General features: G+C 45.0%; 1 long non-coding RNA gene across 1 annotated transcript; it reads right to left on the reverse strand.

Moving 5' to 3' along the window:
* Positions 1-4883: 4883 nt before the first annotated feature.
* Positions 4884-20906, reverse strand: LOC120324452. Its single transcript, XR_005565776.1, has 3 exons — positions 20712-20906; positions 6008-6124; positions 4884-5045 (listed from the first exon to the last, which is right to left on the reverse strand). It is a non-coding gene; the product is annotated as an uncharacterized LOC120324452 (long non-coding RNA).
* Between the last annotated feature and the right edge of the window lie 1929 nt (positions 20907-22835).

Raw genomic sequence — 22835 nt, forward strand, 5'->3', positions numbered from 1 at the left:
CGCCCGCCCGGCGGGTCCAACGGCCGCGGGGCCGCGCATACGGGTCACCCGCCGGACGGGGGCGGGGCGGGCCGCCCGAGCGGCCAATGGGCGGCGGCGCCGCGCGCCCTCCGCGCGCTGCTATTGGCGGAGCCCTCCGAGTAGCGTCACGGCGGCGCGCGCCGGTGTGGCGTCACCGCTCCGCGGGGGGGGCGGAGCGATGTGGGCGGGGACACGGTCCCGGGACAAGGTCCTGGGAAACACCAACCGGGACACCAGCCCGGGACAGACACCATCTCCGGACACGATCTGGGAAACACCATCCCCAGACACCAACCCGGGACGAAGTCCTGGGAAACACCATCCCGGCACACGATCCTGGGAAACACCATCCCCAGGCGCGCTCCCGGGCCGCCCCAGAGCCGCCCCGCCCGGCTCTCCCCAGCCGCGGCGAAGGCGCACCCGGGCAGGGGACGGGCAGCCCCCGGCTGTGGCCGGTGGCAGAGAAGGGCCGTGGAGCCCCTTCCAAGGCGGGCGGCTGGATGGTGGCTGGATGGTGGCTGTCTCAGTACTGTGACCCTGGGGAGGGGGGAAGGCATAAAGTCTGTCTTTACGGGCGTTCTGTAACCTCTTTGTTACTGGTGAGAGGTGCTTGTAACACATTTTTCACATTTTGAAAAAACTGCATGGATGACATTTTATCAAGCTCTGCTATCGTTGGTGGTAAGATATAAATCTGTTTCCGCCCTCTTCAGCTATCTCCTAAGGCTTGAAAGCCATCGTTGAACACATGAAGTAAAAACCTAGGGAGAAAAGGAAGACGAAGAAAAGCAGGCTGAGAACTTTGCCCTCAACATGATGGTGTTTCAGCCTGTGCTGTGTGGGAGATCACTGCTGGCCTGTGGGCAGGACAGTCAAGGACAGATGTTTCTTTGTAGGACAAAACTGCTGCTTCGATGAGATCAGAGAGGAGAGGAGGGACCTCCCTGCCCAGGCTGCTCGTAGCACTTTCCGGGGAGGTGACACATCAGTCCGGGTGGAGACTCTGCAGAAAGGGTCGTTTTGGACATTTTAAGATTAGCCCAGAAGGCCCATCATATTCTAATTTGGCTTACAGAATTGTCATATAAAATAACCACATTTTTACTGGAAAATATAATTGTACCTCAGAAAAAAAAAAAACACCAACCCTGTTATTCTAATCCAGCAAACTCACTTAAGGGCCAGATCAAAGGTGAACATAGTGGTGGAGAATGTACTATGACAGCTGCACACTGTTTTTCCAGGTCATTCCCTTTGTCAGGGGTAGTCTTTTCTTTCCCTCTTGAAATAGAAGTTTTATGATTTCTGAAAGACAGACACGGTGCAGACAAAAGTTACTTAAATAATAAAGCTTGTTTTCAACACCAGTTTTTATGTTTAGTTAAATACCTAGCTAAAAGGTTCTTAAAGAATATTATATTTTAATAGAATATAAGGAAATTTATGCTCACCTTGTTGGTTGGGTTTTTTTTTCCAGCCCCCAGAACTGCTTAAAAATGCAAACAAGAGGAGAAGAAATGTGCAGTTTTATCGCCAGGAAGATAAAAGCTCTCTTCCCCATCCCCCTTCATGAAGTGTGTGGGGTGGGAGGATTGAAAAGCTCGTAATGATGCAGTGCTGTGGTTTGAAACCAGAGATTCAGAGTATGAATTTTTTATAGGTCTTGTGACTGCAAGTTGAAATGCCTGGGTGTTTAACAGAGCACTCCTATAGAAATACCAGAGAGGTCATTAGTCCAGCACTGGAACTGCTCTGTTACAGGCCTGTACCATGGCTAATACAGGCACTGCAAGAATGGAAAGGTTTGGGATTTGCAACTAAATGGCTTTTCAGATAAGGAGTAATATATTCAGAAAGGCAATAGCAGCCTTGCTTTTGGGTCAGGAGGAACAGCAGGAGAATAAAAAAAGTCGTGTTGCAGAAGACTCAATTGAGTATTTTCTTCTGTTAGACAAGCAGAATAGGGAATTTGGCACATTTTGTGCACCTGATGGCAGCTTAAGAGCCTCTGAAATGTTCAGCTCACTAATCGCTTTTCTCCTTTCCCAGGAACATTTTCAACAGGAGCTGTGTTATCTCAAAAGGCACGTTATGAACAAGAATCAGGCCTGGGTTAGCATTTTCTGTGAGAATGGGAGAATGGAGGGAAATAGCAGCAGATGCATTAACATAAATACAAAATGATTGTGCAAAAATATTATACAACACAGACTGAAATAAGAGAGAAAAATATTTAAATTTGTCAGCTGGAGGAGAAGAAAAGGATTCATCTTAATACCATCTAAAAAGGGCCTTTAAGAGCATATTTTACTTTGGCTTCAGTTTGGAAGCTCTTATTTGCATTTTCTGAAAGTCTAGATAAATAAAAAGGTGTATTTAGTCTCACCAATTTCTCCCTGGTTATGCAGAGCTTTGTAAAATGGTGTAGAATGTACTCAACTATTTACTCTTTGAAAATTATTGAATAAAACACAAGACACGCAAAAAAAAAAGCCTAAATTTGTACTGATTTTTTCAAAAAGTACTAGGAAATAGTTTATTAAAAGGGATTTATGTGAAATATATTTCACATAAATATATTTCATATATTTAAATAAGGAAAATACTCTTTTAGTTTGCGAATCAATTTAGGACGTGATGGTAACAAACCTGTAAGTGTAGAACTTCAAAATTAATTTTCAACATTTTGTAGGAGATTGTGACAGTGATAGTGTACAAAGATTGCAAAATGTGTAGAGTTCTGTAATTGATAATAGAGAGCAAGTAGCATGAATTCACTGAAGGGGTGTGTTTGAGCAAATTCTCCTGTTCTAAGCAAAGACTAGTGACACTCTTGGAACATGTCTTGATTCATCTCACTCATGACTGATCCAAGGATCATTGGGCTTAGGAGCAGCTTTAGAAACCCCAGGCAGTAGGACCAGTTGGAGAGACACACTTCAAATTTCGCATTGCAGCACCACAGAAACAATCAGCCATGTCACAAAGCTGGGAAAGGCAATTTCACATGGGGAGGGTTTTATTTTTTTCAAAACTGCAAAATAGTCTTAATAGATTATTTTCAAAGCAGGAAGTGCTGGGTTGTTTTGTAATGAGTGGTTTTAGTAATTTTCTTCATCACTGGACTGGAATCGTTGCCTTCTTTTGTAATATCTATTGGCAAAATTATTTTATTCTTTCCTGGGTCTCCTATTGTTTTTGTATTACATCTTTTAGAGACCAAAATTAGATTATCATTCTCATGGTGCTGTGTGAAACAGGATTTAGGAAGTGATTAGGTAAATTCATGAGGAAAACAATCCATTGAAGGCTATTAAATACAAAGATTGCTGGAAGTTACTGTGGTGACAGACTGCTGGAGGGTGTCTTTTTCTCTTGTCTGTCCTCAGGCATCTACAATTTCAGCCAGGATATGCTGCACAGAGCATGTTGGTCTACTCCAGTCCTGAAGATATGTTAAAAAAGAAAAAGAAACACAGTGATCAGGACTGCTTCCAGTTCTAGTTCTCAACTCTGCCAAGCACAGTGTTATTATCAGGTGATTCTACATTTTATTGGTGAAAATCTCTTTAAAAACACTGACACTTTAGGTCATGTGAGATTTTCTCTGATGCCATCTAAATCCCTACTTTCTTTTTGTTTTAATTCTGCCTCTGAAGGGGCAGTTTGCAGTAGGAATCTGCCCCCAGTGCTGGCAGAAAGAGCTCACCCCGTCTCCAGCTGGAGGAATTTGCCTCACTGCCCCTCTGAGCCCATTTTTCACAGAGGATGGTCCATCTCTTGTGGCTTGGTATTTGTTTCCAAGTCCCTCGAGTACATTTCACTCTTATAAGCAAAGTTCCCCCCCTCAGAATTTGTGGCAGAAAGTACAGTTTGGGTGACTCAATCATATTTAGGCTGTATTAGTGCTACAGAGAACCACCAGAAGATTGCCAGCTGGAATCAATCACTGGATCCATTGAGTTGAATGCATCCACTTGTCCCACTGAAAAATAAGACACTCCCCCCTCCCTCCCACTTCTAGTCATTTTTAGGGATGGCAAGTGAGAATTTTAGGAGGGTTTATTCCTGTTCTGGAAATGTCTCACTGCAAGACCTCTTTTCAGGATAGAAATGCATATTGCATGTTGCTTTTTGGTGGCCCCTGCCTGACAGCCTACCCCTCAGTTTTCAGAGACAGTGAGAAACTCCAGGGTTTGCTTTGGAATTGTGAATACTGTGTGTAGCAGGAGAAAAAAAACCCAAAACAACTCCACTGCCTGCCCAAAGATGCAGCTGCCCCAAATTGGCACTCACATCTGAAAAATAAGAGGTTTTTAACTTTGTGTCTAAATTTATGGGTCTAGTATAATCTGTCTGACAAACAGGGGTACTCTCATTTATGAAGATATTTGCAATCTTACCTGCAACAAGTAAGCACTCGAGCTGGTTGGTAATAGTGGCTTGGAGTCCAACTTTGGATCAGAACATGTTAAAACAAAAAAGGGAGTGCGGGTTTGCATCTAAGGTTTAGTTTGGCCCAAATACAAATCCAGTATTTTCACTGAAGCTCATCTTTAATTATCTTTTGAAGTATGTTCTGCTTGTTTAATCAAGAGCTTAACATTTTGGATGTAAAGATGCTTTGGATACTTACTTCAAGAGGCTCATCATGTTCAAGCTTAAAGTATCCTGGTTCTTAATTAGGGATTTTGTTACTATCTCACACAGACCCTGGCTTTTATTATATCATGAAACAAGATCCTCCACTGGGGAACTGTAGCGCTCAGATATCTTTTCCAAGATTAAATAAAAATTTTTAAAAAGCTATTTTAATTGTAAATGCGACAAATTCAGGCTTTTAATATTACCAGTATCCAAGTCAAACTGAAGATTTCCTTTATTCCCTGTCTGCTGTTACATCTTAAGTCCAGAAACTGTTCTTTAATTCGCAGATGCAAGTGAGACTTGTCACATGTATTTTGCTTCTTCCTGCATTTACTTCACTGATTTCTGGTATTCATGTAGATGCCAGCTTGTTTGAGCTTTGGAAAGTGATACGTTTGGGACAGTTATTATCACATTTGTCATTTAGTGTTCACTCAAGTACCTTTTCCTTGCATATTCTGAAGCAGATTCACCATCCCTACTCAGAAGTGCCAGCAGCCTCCCCGAGGCCCTCTTGCACGCTCCCAAATAATGTTTTTCAGAGTGGAGATTGTTTTAGCTACTTCCCCTAATCCATTTCAAGTATAATTACACTATGGTCAATATGTTTTTGATGTTCCACAACCTCACATTATTTTTTTTAATACTTGGCTCACTTCCTGGATTAGTCCAAAGCAGCCTCTGGCTGATGGAGAGGCTTTGGGAAACTGCATTAAAAAGCAATTTTGAGTTTATATAAGGATTCAATGGCTGAAGGGTTAAAACACGCTTCGGAGATGAATATAGTTTTTGAGATGAGGATCCCCGTGAGGCTTTGTGGCTCAGTTGCCCTTCATTAACAGTGTAATTCCCTGCGTGGTCTGCAGGTATTTCTGGGTCCGGGCAGCAGCCGGTCCCGGAGCATCTGCTCTGGCTCTGCAGCCTCCAGAGGAGCTCAGCCAAACCAGGCCAGGGCGAGAGGCTCCGTCCCTTCTGCTGGGGGACCCCCTGCTCCACCCTGCGGGAGGGTCAGAGCCGACCCGTGCCCTCCTGCAGACCCCTGGGGCACAGCAGACACTGTTATAGCCTTTGTGGGGGCACAGCAGACACTGTTACAGCCTTTGTGGGGGCACAGCAGACACTGTTATAGCCTTTGTGGGGGCACAGCAGACACTGTTATAGCCTTTGTGGGGGCACAGCAGACACTGTTACAGCCTTTGTGGGGGCACAGCAGACACTGTTATAGCCTTTGTGTCCCACCCGAGGGAGGGACAGGCTGCGGGGGGAGCGGGGAGCAGCCCTGGCACCGCCCCAGCCCCAGCCCGTCCCGAGCTCCCGTCCCGCTCCCAGCAGCGCTCACCGTGCAAATCCCGCTAATCCACCTCCGCAGCTCCAGCCCCGGCAGCAGGGACGGGCCGGGCAGGGCTGGGGGCTCTGGAGCTGCTCGTTCCCCCCGCCTGTCCCGGGGCTGGCTCGGCTGCAAAGAAAAGCTGAGTAAGGAGGCAGTAGGGATTTGAGGGAACCCTCTCCACGCTGCAGGGAATAACTCAGAAATTTTGTGTCAGATCTGTGAGTTTTCTTGGGAAAGGAAGATTCTGGGATTTCTCCATTATTCACCTCGGGGTCTCTCACTGCTGCTGTGTTTCATGGTGGTATCAAGCCACTAAAAGGAAAAAAAGGCAATTACTGCTCAGGTCCTCTGCGTTCTGGAGAAGGTGTGGTTGGTGTGAGTGCAGGGACAGGCATGACTGGGTGCTGTCACTGTGGGGCTCCCTGGGTTCTCAGTGCTCCTGGGCACCTGCAGGGGCTGTACATAAAGCTGTCCATGTGAGCATTCTAAATGCATTTGTGGAGCTGAACCTTTCATAAATGACTAAAGAGATCCTTTCATTTTCCCTCCTGTTTGGTCAGCCCTCCCTCCCCTCAACCTAACAGTTTAAACTAAATGAATATATTTTGTTCCAAGCAGTTAAAGGTAAAGTAGGTGTTTTGATGTAAATAAATCTGGGAGGAAAAGTACCTTTTGTATTGGCAGGAAGCTTGGTAAAGGTGAATAGAAACATTTATTTACATATTCTCATTTCTGTTTCTTCCCAGTAACAGGTTTTCACAACAGTCTTCCCCTGCCTGTATTGATGTTTCTATATTCAGGGAATGAAAACACGCACGTGGACTCCCATGGCTTTACAGCATATTTCTGCACAAACTCAAGTAGATTTTCTTCAGGAGACAGCCTGACAACTATGTTTAAAGACAAATAGTAATCACTGCACCCATATCTACATATTGCAATACATGTACACATGTATGCTCATGTAATACATATCAATATCAATTTGGGCTACATTTTTGTAATAACATAAGTTACTTTGTTAAACTATGTAAAATAAATAGCTTTGTTATTGAAATCTCTGTAAATATCATTAGTAAAACATTTCAGTTGAGAAAGCATAACATTACAATTCCTGCCTTTCTCCCATTAGAGTTGATTTAATAGTCTGGTTTCATACTACGCTGTCTGTGCTGCTTCTGTTCAGAGCCTGTTCAGAGCAAGGCAAACACCAGGTAAATTTAAATTCACCCCAAAACACGACCTCATGTTTCACACTCAAAACGTGACATTTGAAAGGGCAGAAGCAATTTGCAGTTTCACAAACATTTTGCAAGTTGTAAAACTGTGGTATCTCTGGCCAGAGATCTGGCCTTATCCTTTGACACTGAGTCTAGGCCATAACTTTTTAACACTTTCTACCTTTTTTGTGCATGAAACACTACAGAGGAATGAACTAAGTGAACTGCCTAGACAAGGAAAGTAACAAAAATAAGTAAGAAAAATAATTAGTAGGTTAGGAGGTTGTTCTGAAATTTGGATTATCAGTAAAAATGGATAGAAATCTCTGGCAGAAATGCAATTTAAATCAGGGTTCTTAATGTTCACTTCTGATCTACTGACAGGACAGAAGATTGAAATCCCTTCTAACTGAAGAACAATTTCACCATTTTTGGACAAACTGTACTCTTGTAGCTTCATTAAGCCAGAAGGCAAAACTTGTGGATATTCCTACAGTTTTGTATCTGTACAATTTGCACTCTTTTTTTCCCAGGCACTCAGTGATGCTGTGGATACTGGATTGAGTGAGAAGGTGAAATTCTTCTCTGCAGGGTAAAAGAAGTGAGGAACCTGTTTGTTGTTCTCAGTATCACAGCAGATTAGCATTTCCTCCCACTACTAGCCTACAACTTTTCAGTTATTCCACTAAGTTTAGGATCATGTCTCTAAAACCACAACTGCCTGAAATACAGCATATATACTTCTATTTGAATTTACTTATTGAGCTCTACATCTAACAAATGGAAAAACTGAAGCAAATATTTTCAGTATGAAATTTAAAACTTCTCTAAAATAAGCCCTAAAGAAGCTTGGCCTCCTGGATAATTCCTGCTAAAATTTGTCATCCGTGCAAGGTTATTTAATCTGAATCAATATTGAAAAGAGAAAAAAGGCAGGAAGATGAAAATTGTCATCTAAAAAGTGAAACTGAAGTTCTGTGGGGGCTGCAGTTCCAAATAACATTATTTTTATTGGAACGGGTGAAGCTGAGAATATGGTAATGAAGACTTGGATTTCTTTTGCCAAGATTTTGACTTAACCACTTTTGATCAGCAACGTTTCTCAAAAGCTTTTTAAGAAAGCAGCCCATGTAACTACATGAGCACCAGCAATACATTTTCTGCCTTTGGTACTGTGACCTAATCAGCTCAGCTTAAAGACAAAAAAAATCTTTAATGGAGTCAGTACAGTTTTTGTTTGAATGCCATGTGTTGAAACTTCTCAGATTTAAGTGAGGGAGCTGCAGAGACGTGCACTGCCAGCCACATGAGTGATAGCCCTTATTTTTGTAATAGGATTGCTGCATTTATCACCCCAATTACAATGATCCTAAGCACTGATCCTAAGCCCTTCTGCTTCAGGAAAGGCAGAATGTATTAAACAAGGGGTGTCTGCAAAGGCAAGAAACTGTTAGTAGACTGCTAAAAATGTACAACTACAAGTTTTTAAGGGTTGAAAACCTGAGTAAACCTCCTCTTAACTGTTGTTTAGTTCCACAGCCTGTCTCCTCCTACAAAGCAGCTCGTACAAGTGGGAGTACTATCAGCTTCTCGTAGTCTGGGGGAGAAATGTTTCCTACATGGAATACAGTCAATGCACAGCCCATCCAATGGCTCCAAGAAAGGTCTCCGTAGCAACATTAAGAACAATTATTTTTAAATGCTCTACCTTAGTCTTACATTCATGTTTTTTTAAAATACAACTATTAAGTGTTTCCACTGCAGATGCTGCTGTGACCTAGTCATCCAACAAAACTCCTTTGTTCAGGCTTGAAAGGATGATCCCTGCCTTGTTTTTCTGCAGGTCACTGCAGGCTTGCTTTCCTTTGCAGTCAGTAAATACCCACTAAATATTTCATAATTATTTATCAACACACAGCTGGTCTGAAAAAGGAACCTGTAAGAACTCCTTCTCCTCTTGGGGGGAGGAGGAAGAAGTGTGGGAGTAGAAGGAATTTAACAAGGAAAACTTGAGCAGGTTTTGGCCAAAGATCCGCCAAACTGGTAGCACAGAAGCAATGGAAAATGGTAGAAAAAAGAGGCAGGGGAGGCTCATCGTGCTTGGGAGTGGGGCTGAGGGAAGCAGAATTAGAAGGCAAGGTGGTGAGGAGGAGGAGGAGGAGGAAGCTGGAAGGCACCTCCTGGAACCGCTGTGAACACTGCTGCAGGTGTGCAGGGGGAGCTGCTGGGGGAGCAGGGCTAGACTGAGAGAGGACAAACAACAGAAAACAGTTATCTCAGGGATCAGAAATGACTGTTCCTGGGGGAGGAGCAAGGAAGGATGTTAATATTTTTCTGAGAAATTAAGCAGCATGTGAGTTTTTCATGCACACCCCTCCTTCAGACCAGTTTCCCCAGAGCTTCACCCCCTGCTGATTCCAGCAGAAAGATGAGTTAAGGCAGGCATGGGTTCCCTGCCCTCCCTGTACCCAGCATTTTAGTGTGTTATCCCAGGGTAATCCTACTGCTTTCCCCCGGTTCCCAAATCCTACAGAAGGCAAAGCAGTTTGCAGGGGGAATGCTGAATTCAGGCAGGGGAAGCAGGTAGAAAGCAGCCTGAGCTCAGATCTGTGCCTAACATGGTACTGGGGCTTCAGTTCTGAAAGGAACAGAAAGCTCTTCCTTTCCACCCTAACTCCTTAAGAGACAACCAGCAAGGAACAATAACAGGAATAATTTATACACTGCTGTGATACAGAAGGAATAGAGGCATGTAGTGCAAGTCTTGGATTTCATTAATAATATATAAATACACATACTGGGTAAAAAACCAACCCTCCTAAGTTTGTTAATAGACTTCTGAGATGCTAATCTTTGTTTCATTAGGATAATTGCTTAAAACCTAGTCTGGCAATACTGTTTGTACCATGCAGAAGTGAACTGCTTTGGAGGGAGCACAAACAAAGGAGCATGGGAGTGTACTCCTGTTAATATTCACTTCTGCTCCATCTCTGGAGCAGCCTGGGCACAAAGGAGGGCAAAGGCAGGGGAAGGGAATCACAGCTAAACAAGTATAAATTTCATGTTAAGAAGGATGGCAGGAAAAAAACGAGTGAGGTTTTAACAACAGGCCTTGTGAAGAACAGAGTAGGTAAGAGGATAGGGGAAAGGAGCAGATGGGTAAAAGGATTGAGCTCTGTCCCATGCTAAAGCTCTTCAGGGGAGACCAGAGGTCTCTAACAGAGATACACAGAGATGCCTTTGTGCAACAGAATTGTCTTGGGCAGGCAGAGCTGGGGTATTTGGGGGCTCCTCTCCCTTGTGTTAGGAAGGGGGCACAGATTCCTTCAGCTCATTACAGCTCTGTTCTGAACGGGGATTGTCTGGGCAGTGCTCCCTCCTCAGGGCTGCATACCCGGTAGCCCTTTCCCTGTTCTGCTGGGCTTTCCCAGCCCGTGGATGGCACTGTGGCTGAGCTGCCCATGTGTCCAGGAGAAGGGCAGCCAGCAGCAGCTCTGGGAGTGCCTGATGTCATCAGTGCAGTACTGTCACGGCTGGGGAGAGCAGAGCAGCTGGAGATTTGGGACCAGCTGCAGGATCTGTTCAGGGTCCGTGCCAAAGAGCAGCTGGACAGGCTGCTGGCTGAGCCTGTTCCAGCACCACAGTTCATAACCCAGGTGATTGTCTGTGTTTGATTTTGCACAGGAGATTTGTGGGCATTAGTGCTTCCTCCACACTAGTTGCTCAGCACATCTGATGCTGTAACATGAGCTCCACTGTTTCCTCCCTGGCCACAAGGGCACCGTCAAGGACATATGCAGAGTATACACCAAGTTATCTGTGAAACCCTCTCAGAGCAATGAAAATATTGCTTTTCCACAAGGCCAAGTTCTTTGATTCCCACAGTTACTCTCAGCAGCACAACTCTTCCCACAGCAACTTTCTTTTTCATGTCTTTTAATGGAACGATGCATTTACTGGAGGAAACTGTTCACTTGACATAAGATGGGTGCCATTTAGAGCAAGCAGAGGTTCAAATTTAAGTGAAGAAGGAGATCACATGCAATGAAGATTTAAAAGCAAGTTATTGCTGCTCCTCTCAGAGCATCAACCTTTCCCTTTTACTTTCCCCAATTTTTACTTTGAGTAGCGTTAGCAGTAACTGTGATTAGTTTACATTTTGCATTTCATTTTGCTGTTGTTTTGGGGGTTTTTTGACACAAGTGTTATCTACAGAAAAAGGTTTCAGTAAGAATTCGTCAGCACAACCCTGTCTTCCCTCCTTGCTCATGATTCTGGCTGAACATTTTGTTTCTCTGTTATTTTGTGCCTGGGTTCAATGTGCCCAGCTTTCAGGGTGGTTTTGCTTTGAATCTGCCCCATCCCAGCATTCGGGGAGGGTATTGTAATGATTTGGATAGATGTAGAGAGCAGTTCCAGGGAATCCTGCCCAAATTCTCACTACAGACATCAGCCAAGTGGCTTCATATCTTCAGAAGGTGTGTTGTCACCTGAATCCTATAACAAGATGGGCCTTAGCTCCTCAAGCCCTGAAGTCACTCCTGTAAGACCAGGATAAATGTGCTTACCAAAATTCCAAGCTGGATAGATAACTGGATCAGGTAGGCACATCTGGGGCCTCTGGAATAAATATCCTAAGCCACTGTCTGCACTAGTGAGCTAATATAGCTAATATATCTAATATAGCTAATATAGCTAATACAGCTCTTGTTGGAGGCCACGGCCCCAGGAAACTGTTCTGTCTATCGAGGGCACACAGGGTGAAGGAGGGGGCTGTGGTTGCTCACATACACTTTCTTTCCCTGTGGCTTTGTGACTCATCTTAGATACTTCCTCATTATCCCATTTGCAAGTACTCTTTTCTAGTAGAGAAGCATTAGAAGCACTGGGTTTTGGTAAAAAAATGTAAAAATGATTCTTGGTAGCCATGAAGAGTTCTGGTTCTCAGCTTTTCTGGGCAATACTTCTCTTAATGCAAACACATCTCTTTCCCATAACCCACTGCTTGCAATTGTTCGTGGTCTGAGCAATGCCACTGATGCCCTGAGTGCTTCTCTAGTCCAGAATTCACGAGAGGTGGTGGGAATTTGCAACATCTGATCCTTTGCATCTGAAGATTTCATGCTCAATGAATCACACACATTTCTTTTTCCTTCTTTTCCTCTGGGAACAAAACTACCAGTGCCTTTTCTGCTATTACCTTGGCTTGTTCTGCTTCAGCTGATGCTTGTTTTCTGATTTAGCTCATCTGGGGAAAGTCCTGCGTGGGTCTGGCAACAGTGCCCGTGTTCTTGTGTGCTATGATGAACTAACAGGTGGAGAACTTGAAAAACAAACTGTTTGGAAATGCAACAAAGATGCCAGTGAGTATGTTACAAGATTTTGCTGGACAAAACAGATCCAAACAGGCTACTGCTAAACAGGTACTGCAGACTAACACAGCCAAGTGGAACAAAAAGCACAGAGGGAATGGTCATAATCAAATGAAATAGCTTTTCATGTAGGAAACAAAGGGGGCAACCTTCTGTCTTATCATATTACAGATACTAGTGGGTTTTGACTTTCTTTTTTAAGTTTTTTTGATGAGTTTTTTTGTTAGTTTGAGTTGGGGTTTTTTGCTAAGTGTGGAATATATTACTCCAGGACATTACTTAAGTGCTTCAGGAGTTAGCCACACAGAGACTCATAGCTGCATCCCTCATGTTTCCTGTGGCATTAAAAGCCTTACTGACTAACCAGCACAATAAAAATACATTATCCCTTGAACAGCAACTTCTGGAGACAGTCTTGGCTTGAAGAGACAAAATACAGTCCAAAGCTTCCTCTTCACAGGACTTCTGGGACATGGGGCTCTAAAACTTTGTTCTCTTTGAATAGCAAAAGATGCAAACCCAGCCCATCCTTTCTCCAAAACAGATCAGCATCTGCACGTCAGTGTGTAAACCAGAACAGGGAAGAATGTGAGATCATCAGATCTTGCCAAGGTTTGTGTAGTCAGGCTTCCTGTAATGTGATATTAAATCTAGCAGCAGAGGATTACTGGAAAACCCAAGTGCAGTGCCTTCCTTAGCAGGCAATAATGAGCCATCATATCTTGTCAGTTCTACTCACTGATGGTGACAGGAGAGCTCTGCAGTGCTGTAGATGTACTCAAGCAGTCACTGAAATGCAGAAGATTTTCAGTTGCTTCCTCTTTTTGCCCCCAGACTGAGCCCTCACTGAGCTAGAATCAGCACAAGGAGGCTTGACCTCATACATAAAAATGTGCAACATTGATGGCTTTTTTTTTCCACCTAAGGCTAATGATACAACTGCTACCTTCACCAGGAGCACAACCTTCATTTCTTAACAATTTTTGAAGACCTCAAGTACATTTCCCACCATGCAGTTGAGTTTCCTCACCTGTAGATAATCTACAATTAATTCCTTCCTATGGCAGAGGTCCTAAGAAAACAGCTGAGAGAAAATAAGAGACAGCTAGCAGGCATTACAGTTGTCTGCATTCAGAAGAGCCTGTGAAAAGTCCACTTAAACCCAGCATTGAATCCAGTCATTAAGTCCCCTCCCCCTGGGGGATCCACTTGCTGTAGTGCCACCACCACCAAGGCAGTGATCTGCTGCCTCAATAGCCAAGACTTTTCTGGACAGAAGCACACCATTTTTTTAGCACAGCTAACAGAGTTCTGTACTTTGTCAGGCCCTCTGTATTTGTCATTTGTCCTCACTGGGAGTGGGTTGGTCCCTTTGCATGGGCTGCAGGACAGACAGGCCAGTGCAGCATCTGCTCCACAAGATGTTTCCTTATACACTGTTTGTATTTCCAGTGTGTACAGTGACAGAGCATTCCAGAGCAGGGAATCCTGGAGGGAAGGAAACCCAGCAGGTCAGGCATTGTTTCACCTTCCACAAACACTATTCTCTGTTTTAGAGGAAGGGTTAGGAGCACCTTCCTGAGGTGATTGTGTTGCAGACAGTGTCTCTACTTTGTGCTTGCCTTCCAAGTGCCTGCCTGAGACCAGACACCAACAGACTTTTATTGGTTCAACCATGCTAAGCACAAACTGGTCTTGTCAATGCTATAACTATTTTTTTTTTTTGGTGGTGGAAGAGTGGGGTGGGCTGAGGGAAGTTGTCAGGAAAGAAATAAAACACTGCTTTTCTCCAAAAAAAAACTTACTTTCCAGGAAGCTCAAGGGATTCTGCCTTTATTTCTTGCTACTAGAAACCGTTCCCTCTTCCACACACAGTAAGGACTGAATCCACTGCTCTCTGTCTCCAGCAGCAGGCAGCTGTTGTGAATCCCTCACCAGGGTAGTGCTGCTGATCTCAAGTCTTGGAGAAAGACCAAGGCACCCCAGCAGGAACACAGGACACTCCAAGGCAGTGCAGCACTCTGTGACCAGCTGGTCACTGTGTGACCAGCCCACAGCTGGTTTCCTTTTCAGCCACCCCCTCCCCACATTACCTGCTCTGCAGGTGGGGCACCTAAAGACTGTATCCTTGCCAGGCATTTGAAATACTACTACTACTAAGAGTGACAAAAAATACTCCAACCACCCCTTTTAAGGTTTCATTTCTTACTGAACTGCCAAACCTCCAAATCTCAAACCTCCGAGAAAGCAAATCTCACTTTTTGCTCTGAATTCAGCCAAGTTTAATCCTATTAATTTCTGTTAACTCCTCCTAGACTTACACTGCCTCATAAAGACTCTGCTAGAGACTGATATTGTCACTTACTCCTTCCATCCTTCTTTCCAACCAGCCTGCTCTGTCACCCAGCCTGGCACCAGTTACATAAAGCTTTCAATTTTTAACTCCTCCCTGGCAGCCTGATATTTTTCTTAGATGTGATTCTGATATCTGGTAGTGATAATCTGTTCACTCGCTCCTGGATATGATTTAGGAAGTCATCCCCAAATTTTCTCAAAGGAGCAGAATCCAGTTTTTCTAAAGATGCCCATCTCTGTTGGAAGTTAATATGAATGATTTACTGTGTGATTGTAAGTACTAGCAGAGCATTAATAGTTGTGTGTGCTTGGAACTCTACTGTTGAACAATAGGAGCCTGCTGCCCTCTGTGTCCTATTTGGAGCCTTAGCATCTTTTGATCCCAAAAGAGGACTAAGCATTATCAAGTAGGTAAAGGAGCATTACAAGCAGTGGAAGAAGGAAAGGACAATGAAAACCAGACAGTGATGGGACAGTTGTCATGATCCTAATCAGACAAGCAGGATGTTTCATCAGGCTGCTATCTCAGATAAAGCACCAGCAGGATCTGAAAAGCTGGCTTATGTGCCTCTGCTTCTCAGTTTCAATGCATATGTTTTTAGACTCTGTACATTTTGTCATTCCTTGAAGCAACTATATTCTAAACATAAACAATGAGTAATGAGCAGGGGACTAACTCCAGTGCTTTCCAGAACTGTGAATTAAAGGTTTGGATCTCTGTGCAAAATTTGTTGCTCAAGTGCCTAAATATAATACCCTGGCTCAAGTGCAAATCAAGTACACCAGAGCCATAAACCAGGCCAGAGCATTACCAAAGCCCAGGGCTCAAAAATGAGTGAGCTCCTGCAGTGTAATGAGTTACTAACTGAGCATCAGTGGAGCCAGATGTTCTCGGCCTGTCTCATATTTGAGGAAAAATGTGTTCATTTAAATGTCAGCAAAAGAAGATTTAAGATAATGCACTTTTGCTGTGTGTTTGTGGGAGTCTAGAAGTGTGCATGTGGTGGAACCCCCAGCCTCGACACAAACACAGCAACTCTCCAGCCAGCAGTAACTTGATTATCCCTCCCAACCCCGACCTGAACCACAGCAGTTGCTTCAGATTAGAACTGAGCAAGAGGCACAGGGCTGCCAGAGAAGGTGTAAATTTAACTTCTTAAATTGCAAGCGAGATCAAGTGAGAAACAGTGTTTTACTGAGGGTTTCCTTTATGGAGCCACAGCTCACACATTTTTTACTGACAGTTAGTCAGTAAATAATATTCCATGCCTGGCTTACACTGAGCTGGTCAGTATTTTTCTAACACACCAAGAAAGAATCGAGGTTTTCTCCCAGTTCCCCAAATCATGCAAACCAGCTGATGCACTCCTTGGTGGCCTGGGTCGTATTCCCCAGTAGGAACCACTCTGCAGCTCTGGCTCAGCAAGAAGTGAAGAAGAGTGGCTGCAGTCCAAGACAGTGCCTGAGCCTGTTGTTCAAGGTCAGGAGTTATCTGGATGCTTGAAATACACACTTTGCCATCTTTAACTCACTGTGAGTGGGATCGTGACAACAGGACAGAAAAAGAAACAATCATGATGTAGAAAAAATCCCTCATGATGTAGGATTGCCAAGTTGGACTTGGACTGCCTCGATCTAGTGGCCATTTCTAAATCTCCAGAAATACTGCTATGAAAGTTTTAATAGGTGTCTGCACTAGGAAAGTGTGTTTCATGCATATTTCCCTTAAAAAAAAAAAAAAGCATTAATAGAAGATCCCTGACTCATCATATAGAATCCATGACATCTGCAAAGCTCAGATAGCCCCTTTGTTTAGACAGCATTGCCAGAAAGTGTGTAAGGAGCCAGGGAGATAAAAGAAAGCCCCTTGAAAAAATTGATTAAACAAGCTGCCAATGTGCATAGGCAGCCCAGGCCCATCCGTGAGACCTTTAGCTTTAACTCGCTTCAAAACACCCTCTGGAGTGAACTGAGCTCCTTCCAAAGGCCGGCCTGGATGGGAGGGAGCACTGGGGGGGTCAGAGCAGGGCGGTAGCTCCCAGGACCGGGAGGTGTTGCACCAGCCCTGGAAAGATGATCTGGGTGGATACGGTGTTTTTCTTCCTTCCCTGAACAGTGATACTTATCCAATCTATACACGGGTTGGTGTTTTGCACACAGAACACTTCCAGGACACGTGTGAACAGCAGTAAAAGGAGCCCACGGTGCTACAACCCAGAGTTACTGTGGCTGTCTCAGTCTGTGGCCACTGGATGTCACTACCGACCCATTTCAGAGGACCTGCAGATTTTTCTGAGAGCAAAACAAATACTCTCCCAATTTGGAGAAAATGAAACATTATTTTACTTCTTATTATTGTTTATAAGAACTTGACAGATCATTTCCCTAAGTCAGCACAGCACGCCTGTCTCCTTGTGTGGAGCTGAAGGGGCACACGCAGAGACTGGTTCCTTGCACTGCCAGGCAACTTCTCCTAATCAGGGAGGAGATCTCGGCAGCCAGGGGAAGAAAGTGCAGCTTTGGGAGTGATGAGGCCGTGGAGCAGCAGCATGGGTTCATGCACCTGGGTTCAAGAGCTGGGGGATGCCAGAAGGCAGGCAGGTTTGGGTGCTGGGACCCTGCTCCAGCTTTCCTGGAGCTGGTGCTAAGTGCCAACTCGTTACCACCCTCTTCCACTGCCTTTTCTGTGGAAACAGTGCAGATCTTCTGATTTGCTTGGGGACAAGAGACTGATCCCATGAATTATAAATTTTAAAAACCAGCAGAGACCAAGCAGCTGTCAGGTCACTAAAGACCAGGTGAGAAGTGTGCCTGCCTCTGGAGCCTGGCACTGAAGGAGGCAGCAGAAAACGAGAGGACAAAACATTAATTTCTGTGATATCTTTGCTCTTCTGGCATCCCCACAGGCAAGAGGAGAGGCAGTCTGATAGGAACAGATGGAACGGGGCACTAGGGAGGGAAGAGAGAGGATGACATCAAGATTTGGATGAGAAAATAGAGTTTTATGGCAATGAAGGGCAAGTTAAGGAGGTTCTGGAACAATCACATCAAAACCATCATGAAACCAGGAATCAGCCTTGCTTCCCTGAGCCCTCAGGGCAGATCATGTACATTTACACACTCAATGCAGTGCTCTGGAGGGTCTGACAACACCGGTGGAGGGCTCTGCTAAACACTCTGGGAGTCCACCCTGCACTGCCTGAGTCCCACCTCAGGCCAAGGTTGCTCATCATTTCCCAGGAGAAGGTTCTATTTGCCATTCAGTAAAGCTTCACTAAACTTTCATCATTCAAGCTGAGAATTTCTGTTAGATTTTCTGCCTCAAGCTGAAAAACAAGGGAATAAAACTATTAATCTATTTCTAAGAAAGAAAATTGAAAGAGAAATCATATATACTCAGTAGAGACTTCTAGAGATTAATAATTGGACTCTTCCAAGATTTATGCCCTTCAGGCAGGCAAGGGTCCCCAAGCCGTTTAAAGACTGGGTGACAGCCTGGGAGGAGAGAGGAGAACAGGACCAGGCAGCTAGAGGGATGAAGATTTTGTACACAAGGTGGAATGAAGTTGATACAGCCAACCCAAAATTACTGCCTTTGAGCTCTTCCTTACCACCTGGAAGTGTTCTGACTGTATTTTTGGAGTGAGTACCTTCCCCTTGTGAACCAGTTTGTGGTTGGGTGCTGTTTAGGGGGGTTCAGGTGTTTGCAAAAGCACAGACTTGTGAGCTCCGGGGTTCCCCAGCTCCTTACAGGCTCTCGAGGAGCAGATTGTGGCCTTACAACCTCCTCCTCCAGCCCAGGAGCTCAGGCCAGAGTGAATTACATCAGCTTGTGGAATTCCTTGCAGTGACATAACCTTCTATAGACAGTGGTGGCCAACACCCATCATCTCATGGAGCTGTGGATGGAAGGGGCTGAGCTGGGCTCTCCCCATCACCAGGCTCTGCAGCAGCTGCCAGCCCACTGAGCTCACTGGAGACCTGAGAAACTGCTCAGATTTCTGCTGGGAGGTTCCTCTGGATTTAATCAGTCTGGCATTTTGCCAGCCTAAAAATTCCCTCCCTGAAATTCCCGACCCGTTTCGGTGAGAGCTAAAGGATAAACCAAGGAGCTGCTCTGCACAGCTCCTCTTTGCCTCCTGTGTCCTTACAGGCAGAGCCATAATAGTGCCATGGGGAAATGGCATTACATGCAGAGTTGTGTTAATGTCAGGGGAAATGGCAGAGATGAAGCAGCAGAGAGGGTGTGCAGAGCACTTCAAATGGCAGAGATGAAGCAGCAGAGAGGGTGTGCAGAGCACTTCAAATGGCAGAGATGAAGCAGCAGAGAGGGTGTGCAGAGCACTTCACTGAACCAGCTGACTTTGTTCAGAAAAAGAAGCAGCAAGACCACGCACATGGGATCCGCCTTCTTCATCTGCTGGTGGAAAAGCAAATGAAAAGCTAGTGGAAAATCCAGTGAAATATGCTCACTTTGCCAGTGTGACTGGGAATTTGGCAGGAGGGAGGAAGAAAAGCCAAAAAAACCCCACCCCAAAATGAAAAAACACCAAGAAACACAACCAGAAGAAACAAAATGCCTTTTTTTGACAAATTCGCTCCATCCTTTCTGACCCTGGATTTCTCAATGTATGCTGGGAGAGCCAAGCAGGCAGCAAAGCTCAGTCATGGCATCTAAGTCCCAATAGAGTACAATTCCCATAGGGATAAAAGCTTTTTAGTACATAAGTAAACAAGGTGAATGGATATTTGGAATCAAAACTAGTGACCTTTATACCATGCCAGTACCTCTTTTAACTCCATTGCAGTCCCACTGGTTTCAGTGCAATTACTGGCAGACAACAATCTGCTCAGCCCCAGGGAGAGAACCTGATTCCTTGTTTTCAGCTGAAAATGTCAACTTTGGGACAAGATCATTTCCATTTTACAGAGGCTCAGTTTAGCTCTCTCTCAAGCTTGAGGAAAAGGTGACCATCCTGTAAAGCAGCTTATCCCAGGGAAAGGGAAAGCTTATCCCATTTACTAGTCCAAACCAGGAGACTGAATATCAACTTGAAATCATCTCTTAGAATCAGAGAATCAGAGAACTGTAGAATTGCTTAGGTTGGAAAAGACCTCTGAGGTCACTATGTCCAAACACTAACCCAGCTCTGCCAAGGCCACTAAACCCTGTCCCCAAGCACCACACCTGTGTGCCTTTTAGGTACCTCCAGGGCTGATGGCTCAACCACTTCCCTGGGCAGCCTGTCCCAATGCTTCCAGCTTATCTCTCAGCCCATGGGAACAACCTGCTCCTGTGCCTTGAAGATTTTCTTCTCGAGGAATGCCCAGCCACCCTGGATGCCTTTGTTTTTTAGGAGAAGCCCTAGTTCCTACGTGGCCATTCTCAGGTGCTTCCATGGTTTCTAACACACCAGTAACCCTGGTCTTTGCTGCTGCAGGGATCTCCATCCCCTCCTCCCCTGAGACAGCAGACCAAAGGACCTCAGCAGCACACAGTCCCTCAAACTTGGACGTGCTGCCCTCAGGCTTGTCTCTGGCAGGCCTGGTTATATCCCTTCCCCCCTTCAAATCTCATTTAGAGCTGTGTCAGTGAGCCCTGTTAACTCCTGTGCACAGATCCTTTTCCCGCTCTGACACAGGTGTACCCCATCTGTTGCCAGCTCGGTGTCACGTGAACTGCCCCCTGATCAAAGGCCCCAAAGTTCTGCCCATACACCAGGCTTGGAGCCAGGGATTGATCTGCTGGCTCTTCCTGTTTCTTACCTCACCATTCCTGCAACTTCAGGATAGAGGAGAACACCACTTGTGCTCCTCATCCCTTGACCAGTTGTCTCCAGGCCCTGAAGCCTCTCTTTGCTGCCCTTGGACTTCTTGTTGCAACTTCATCACTTCCTACCTGAAAAATCAATAATGGGTAGTAATCCAAGGCCCCATCAGGGCAGAAAACCTTCTCTTCACATCTTTAACCCAGACCCCAGGAAGGCAGCAGACTCCTCTAGGAAGTGAGTCCACATGGCATATTGGGCCTTCTGTTCCCTTTAGAAGGGACTCTCCTATGACATCTATGCATTTCCATCAGCTTCGTGTCACAACCACGCCATATATTAGCCTAGAAAAGCTGAATTTTCCTAACAAGAAAGCAAAGAGGGAAGGAGCTGGCCAGAGCTTTCTGAGACACATTGGCAGGACCCTCCTTTCCCCACTCCATGGCCTGGCAGGTGCCCCCTGAGTGCCCCAGCACCAGCTGCACACTGCTCCCTCCAGTCCTGCAAGTGTTGCTCTGCCCTGGGGAAACTCACATTCGTATGATGGGGCGTAAGGAGCTCTCACTAGCTGTTTTTATGAGCATTAAGAAAGATGTCAGATGATTATCCGAGGCCTTCCCACCAAATCCACAGCTTCAGGGGGATGCATGGAGCCTGGCAAGATAGGGAAATCCTGGGGCCAAAAGCTTTTGGAAAGAGCAGTTTCTCCTCCCACTTGCAGAGACCATAGTTAAGTATTTGTGGGATCTTAAAAATGCTCTTTAGTGTGTGCACCCCCAGACCTCTGGAACACACCTGGGTTTGGTGGCTCTGCACTCTGGGGCTCGTGCAAAGCCAGGTAAGGAGTGTCCAACGTGTGTGTGTGTGCTGAGGCTGTTGGGGGAGTGGCTCCTGGGCTCAGTGCCATTCTCTGTGACCCCATGCTGGCACTAATGCCACCTGCCACCATTACAGCTGGGGGATTTTGAAAATAACAGTTTTTACTAGCCTGGATGACTACAGCTTAAACATTACACGTAGGAAGGGAAAGTTACTGCTATAGGGAGAACACTTGGCAAAACAGACCTCTATTACCTTATAGGTTACATAGCCACTTATGCATGCATGGAATGGATATAAGATACTCTCAAATTTGATTATAGAAGCATATCTGATAATGCTCTGCTTACCCCCCAGACAGTGATTTTATGCTAAAGGGTGTCACTTACATGATGCTAAATCCTCCATTTGAAGTCTTAATTCCCTTCTTCAGGCACATTAAAACTCCCCTTTGGAGAGGATGACTTCTCTTTCCCCATGCCTTTGCTCTCCCAAGCTCCTCATGGCTTTATAAAAGTCTCTGCAATCTCAAAAGCTGAGGTCCTTCCTAAGCCAAGCAAAGTTGAAGACATGCTGGAGGCTTTACCTGTAGCAGTGTGGTGTGACAGGACAGCAGCTCCTCAGGATTGAGGTTGATTTTAATGATTTCCTTTCTGTCAAAAGGAAAGTTTAAATAGATTTCTGTGCCCTGAATGTGAGAGCAGTAAGAAGTGATTTCTGTTTAAGTAGGTGTTAGGAGGTAGGAGAGAGTGTTGTAGTAACGACCTGTCTCGTAAGCCAAGAAAGTGAGATGTTGAATCTGTACCCAAACAAAGAGCAAACCCAAGTCACAGGAACACTTTGTATTTATAGGACAGCTTTCACCAGAGAATATCAGAGTGTTTTATGAACCTGGAGAGCTGGGGTAAACATACTACCTTACACTTGGTCCAGCTTTCCTTGGTGATGTCATGGAGCCCAAAAGTACAGGAGCACAGAGCCAGGGACTGTTTCAGTATGAGTAAGAGGGCAGAATTTGGCCCCTCATGCTTAATTTTCACATCTCTTTTCCCTCACAAAGTAAGCTTTCATTCCGCTTTATAGGTGGGTAACTGATGCACAGAGATCCCAGGGAGTTTGTCTAAAGTCACAAATTAAGGAAGTTAATGAAAAAGGGCCCAAGAGTTTTGGCTTTGTGCTCTAACCCCAAGGAAAACTTAATTTGGCACCAGCAGCTGCTTGATCTTTGGGGCTTCTGCATGAACAGGGAGTAGTTTGGTTAATGAAATAATATCCCAGGCACGTATGAAGAGCAATTACTTGC

This window comes from Pipra filicauda, unplaced genomic scaffold (genome assembly GCF_003945595.2).
Source record: "Pipra filicauda isolate LSUMZ 115617 unplaced genomic scaffold, ASM394559v2 scaffold53_size3534045_pilon, whole genome shotgun sequence".
Taxonomy (NCBI): domain Eukaryota; kingdom Metazoa; phylum Chordata; class Aves; order Passeriformes; family Pipridae; genus Pipra; species Pipra filicauda.